We start from the raw sequence: 6,000 nt of genomic DNA, 5'->3' as shown, positions 1-6,000 counted from the left end.
CAGTCAATATCTGGCCTACTTATACCATAATCTGCTGTAGCTCTCTATGTACATTGCAGTATTTGGCTATGTTCACATTACGTATGAGACCGGCCGTTCCGTGACCCCGGCCGGGTCACGGAACGGCCGGTCTCTGGCCGGATCATCTCGGCTGGTACTTAAGTACCGACCGGATGATCTTTCGGCCACGGAGCTCTGATGCGGGCGCATCAGCGCGCGCCCGCATCAGAGCTTCCCATAGCACAGAGTAAATTGAGCGGCTGGAGCCGCTCGCTTCACTGTGTGAACTGACAGGTCTTTCTGCAGCCGGAATTCACTGAATTCCAGCCGCAGAAAACTGACATGTCAGTTATTTGCGGGGCCGCACAGATCCCGGCCGGAGCGTATACGATGTGTGTGTACGCTCCGGCCGGGATCCCATTGCTCAACGGCCGAAGATTTATGTAGTGTGAACATAGCCTTTAAGTCATAGTTATACATAAAGAAGAGTACGGGACTCTTAAAGACATAGTAGCAGCACAGCATATCTGCAGGTCAGGTGAAGCACCGTGTCACACAGGTAAAACTGCTTAAAGGGATTTTCACCGCTATTTTTAATTATCAATAAAAATAAATGTCTTTCATTCTGTATAATAAAACATTATTGCATAGTATTAATATAAATGTAATTTAAAGGGGAACTATTAGCAGGTTAGATTCATCAGCTGCTGATTGCCCCCTATAGCTCCTGGTACTCTAAAGAGAAAGATATGTGTCTTACCTAAGATTTTTTTAAGAGAATGTATTTTTTATTATCTTTATGATGAATATGATATTTAAAGGGGTACTCCAGCGGGGGGGGGGGGGGGCAGTTTGGGGGAACCTTTTTATATCAATTGGTGTCCAGTCTGAAACAGTGCTCTCTGCTGCCACCTCTGTCCATGTCAGGAACTGTCCAGAGCAGCAGCAAATCCCTGTAGATCCTGCTCTACACCACTTCCTCCTGCAGGTAAGGGGGGGGGGGGGGGGTGATGCAGATCTACTTTAAAAACAGCTCCCCATAATAATGTACAAAAAAATAAAAAAAAATTACAATCGGAAAAGAAGAAACAGATTAGACAAAACTGTTTTGTTTTTCTGTATTTCTCGCTCTTGTTATTGACAGATTTCATGTACTGTCGTCCTCCTTTATGCAATGAAATATTTTCTTTCTCAGGTTTCCAGACAATCCTCTCATGTGGTGCTATTGTTGCGATTCAGTGGGTTAGGTACCACTTCCCCACTATTACTCATATCTTTATAGCTTCAAAGACTTATTGTTAATATTTTAAACTTATTCCGCCCCAAAAAACATAGTTTTAGGGTGCCCTCACACATCCTTTTTGTGTGGAGTTGTTCTGGCCTCCAAAAAAAGCCAATGTGTTTTTTTCATGCATTCGCATTTTTTCTTTTTTTTTTTTTTCTGTGACCGATAGCAATAAATTTCATCATAGCACAAAAGATGAGATCAGCCGGTGAGCCGGTGCTTTCCCTCCCATCAGCTGATCGCTGTCACGTGAATATGGCAGATTATCGGAAGACTCAGCATTTCTAAGGAAACTTATTGTCCGGTGCAAAAAGGCCATTTCTCAGTTTTAGTAAGGCTGAACCAGTGTTTTTTTTATTAGTTTTGTTTTTTTTAGCCAAAGATAAATGTAGATCCATAAAGAAGGAGAAGTATGCATCCTTATATTTCCAGTTCCTCTTGAATCCATTTCAGGCTTTGGCTCAAAATACTATATGACAAACCACTATTCTTTGTTGGGTTTATTATCAGCCCTTCTCTACTCATCTAAACAAACTTCAAACCTGATTAAGGACTACCTCAAAGTTAACCTTTGACCTGGTAATAAGCAGTGGCGGTCTTTGGCACCAAGCACCCCAAGCGATCGCTTGGGGCCCCCAACATCCAGGGGGGCCCCCACGCCCCGCTCTTGTGCTCAAGACTGCTGGACAGGGCCGCTGCCCTGCTTGCTGCTGCCATCTGAACTGTAACTATGAGCACTCGTAATGAGCGCTCATAGTTACATGCAGCAGCACTGACAGGGCGGGAGACATTGGCTCCCTTCCTGTTAGTCACTCTTGTGGCCGCTGGAAGGGTTTTCCCTGCGGTTACAAGTGGCAGCTTTGTCCTTGTGGTGCCGGCGCTCCAGTGACATCACTGGAGCATCTGCGCCAGGACAAGGGGAGTGCGGCCTCTTGTGATCGCAGGGAAAACCCTTCCTGCGGCCACAAGAGTGAAGAGAAGAGGAGACGCCCGGACCCAGGTGAGTATAAGTGTTTGTTTTATTGTGTTATATACTATATGGGAGGGGGAGCACACAGAGGTCTGTTTAACTGGGGGAGCGCACATAACAGGGGGGCTATATAACAGGGGGAGCACACAGGGGGGCTATAGACTACTGGGGTCTCACAGAGAGGTTTATATACTACTGGGGGCAGCACACAGGGGGTCTATATACTACTTGGGGCAGCAGAATGGGGTCTATATACAACTTGGAGAGCACACAGGAGGTCTATATCCAAGTGAGGGAGCACACAGGGGGGCTATATACTACTGGGGGAGCACACAGGGGTCTATATACTACTGGTGGGGCACACAGGGGGTCTATATACTACTGGGGGAACATACAGGGGGTCTATATACTACTTGTGAGGCACACAGGTGGTCTATATATAACTGGGGGAGCACACAGGGATTTGTATACTACTGGGGCAGCACACAAGGGGTCTATATAATACTGGTGGGGCACACAGGGGGTCTATATACTACTGGGGGAACCACACAGGGGGTTTATATACTACTGGAGGAGCACACAGGGGTCTATATCCAAGTGGGGGAGCACACAGGAGGTCTATATCCAAGTGGGGGAGCACACAGGGGGGCTAAATACCCCTGAGGGAGCACACAGGGGGCCTATATACTAGTGGGGGAGCACACAGGGGGTATATTCAACTGGGGGCAGCACCCAAGGGGTCTAAATACAACTGGGGCAGCACACAAGAGGTCTATATACTTCTGGCGAGCACACGGGGGGGCTAAATATAACTGGGGGAACACACAGGGGTCTATATACTACTGGGGGAAGCAAACAAGGGGTATATACTACTGGGGGCAGGACACAAGGGGTATATACTATTGGGGGCAGCACACAAGGAGTATATATTACTGGTGGTAGCGCACAAGGGGTATATACTACTCAGGGCAACACACAGCGGTCTATTGTTTTGGAACGCGTGTCGAGGGGGGGGCCCCAGACATATCTTCGCTTGGAGCCCCAGAAATGCCAAGACCGCCCCTGGTAATAAGTGGTGTTCTCAGGGGAGGGGAGAGAATGGCTAAAGTAAACTCTTCATACTAGCTTCTCTGCTGGACTTCACAGACAACAGGATACTTAAGGCCCTATTACACAAAACGATTATCGGCCGTATTCGGACGATATCGTCCATTATGGACGATAATCATCCAGTGTAGTAGAAGGCAACGATCCTCCGACATGAACGATGTCGGCTTATCGTTGCTGTTGTTTGTCTTTCAGCACGTTGAAAGACAAACGACTGTGATAGCAGCAATCTGTTGGGAATAGGAGCAGTGGCAGTAGACCGCCGCTATCCTCTATGGGCTTCCCGGACGATCTAGCGATCACCTTGTTTCTTATCGAGCAGTGTAATAGGACCCTTAGGGTACTATTACACCAAACAATTATCGGCCATACTTGGACAATTACTGGCCGTTCCGGCTGATAATCGTTTTGTGTAATAGGTCATGCTAAAAGGCAATGATAAGCCAACATGCACAATGACAGCTGATCGTTGTCTTAAGTCATGTTTTTAAAAATCTGATTAATAGAAGCAGTAGAAGCAGTAGCATGACAAGATCGCTCAACCAGCAACCTACTTTTATGTAAGGTGCACGGTCACCTTAATAGATCTATTCACTTCAATACTGAGCTGGAATATCATCCGTAAACTAAGTACAGAAGCTGCGCTGTTTCTGAAAGTGAGCAGCTATGTTTTTCTCATCCTGATCAACCTCTTTTAGGGAGAAGTGGGCGGGGGGGGGGGGGACATAATAACCCACCACTACTTACCCACCACCACATACCTTCCTCCTCTGTACCCCGTGCACAATAGGGGGCTATCCGCAGGTTAGATTAGTCTAACCTGCTGATAGTTCCCCTTTCATAATCCTTTTTTTTTTCTTTATACGCTACATTATATGTACAGTGGTACCTCGGTTCTCGAACATAATCGGTTCTGGAAGGCTGTTCCAGAAGCGAGCAGTTCGAGAACCGAGCTGTAAGTTCCCATAGGGAACAATGCAAATGTGATTAATTGGTTCTTACACTCCGTGGGTCAGGTGCAGAGCACCCGGCCCACAGAGCGTAAGAACGCTCCATGTTCACCGGAACAGTGAGAGGCAGGAGCGGGCGGCTATTTAAACTTGCCGCTGAGCTCCTGCTGCACTCAGCTGCGGGGGACACCCTGTAAAGAAGTGGGGAATCCCATCATAATGACTGATACACTTACCCAGCCTGTACACCTCTATAGCCTGCGACGCGCCCGTGCTGTTGCACCCCCAGGGCTCGCTCACCAGCTTCTTGCTCCTGCTGCTCCCCGCCGCCTCTGCAGGATAAGGGAGAGTCTGCAGAGGCGGCGGGGTGCAGCAGGAGCAAGAAGCTGGTGAGCGGGGCTGCGGGCGCAACAGCACGGGCGCGCCGCAGGCTATAGAGGTGTACTGGCTGGGTAAGTGTATTGGAAGATGCTCCAGGCCGGCGGGGGGGGGGGGCGGAGGGGCTGGTGGGGAGAGACAGGAGGACAGTGCTAAGAGCGGGCTTCTTTACAGCCTGTCCCCGCAGTGAGAGGCAGGAACGGGCGGCTATTTAAACTTGCCGCCGTGCTCCTGCTCCTCTCAGCTGCGGGGGACACCCTGTAAAGAAGTGGGGAATCCCATCGGATTCCCCACTTCTTTACAGGGTATCCCCCGCAGCTGAGAGGAGCAGGAGCGCGGCGGCAAGTTTAAATAGCCGCCCGCTCCTGCCTCTCACTGTTCCCGAACACCTCTAACTGTCAGCTGAACATCAGTTCAGCTGACAGTTATCCCCCTGGTTTTGTTCGGATACCGAGCAAAGTTCGAATACCGAGCAAAACTTCAGGGGGAAATTTAGTTCGAATACCGAATTGTTCGAACTCCGAGGTGTAGAGGAACCGAGGTTTTACTGTACAGTGAAATGGCTCCATTGAAAGTATAACTTGTCCTGCAAAAAACAAGCCCTCATACAGCTACATCAATGGAAAAATTTTAAATTTCAAAATGCAAAAAAAAATTCTCAATCCATGAGTATGAAACTAGGCCGGGGAAGTTAATCAAACGTTTATATTGATAGATGAAAATTACACAGAAGGATCGGAGTTAGCGAAAGACTATTAAACGTTAATCCAAACTATGGAGATGACAAAACTAAAGAAAACACTGAAGAGCGACAACAGAGCCGCAATCCTTACAAATAAAGTAAACTTTGACCTGACTTTTGCCAAATGGTGGAATTAATATTTAGTGGAGCTGTGTCTTCCTGCCTAAGCATTTACTTTGGCTTATTGTTACATTCCCAAGGTTAACGTGTAATTCCAGCGATAAGTAACTTCTGGCATAGAGACGAGGTCCGTGCACTGTGACCCCCATGGTCGGAGTATAGAGGCTCCAGTGCTTAGCATCTGGCCATTTGAATACTGGACCTTTCTCTAGAAGACATTCCCAGACTATGCTTTGTTTTTTATTAAATAGCCGTCATTTAACGATGTTATTTAATAACAGCAGTCGTTATTTGTATAATGACGGCCATTATTTCCCGTCCAGTAAACACGGCCTCCATTTTGAAGTTGTGTGAACATAGCACTAATATTTTTCTATTTTCCAATTGTAATTTTTTTTTATTTTATTTTTAGCACATTAGCATGAGGGCCTCCATCTTGTCTCCTGTT

Source organism: Dendropsophus ebraccatus, chromosome 9 (genome assembly GCF_027789765.1).
Source record: "Dendropsophus ebraccatus isolate aDenEbr1 chromosome 9, aDenEbr1.pat, whole genome shotgun sequence".
NCBI classification, from domain to species: Eukaryota; Metazoa; Chordata; class Amphibia; order Anura; family Hylidae; genus Dendropsophus; species Dendropsophus ebraccatus.
This window is presented reverse-complemented; position numbering follows the sequence as displayed.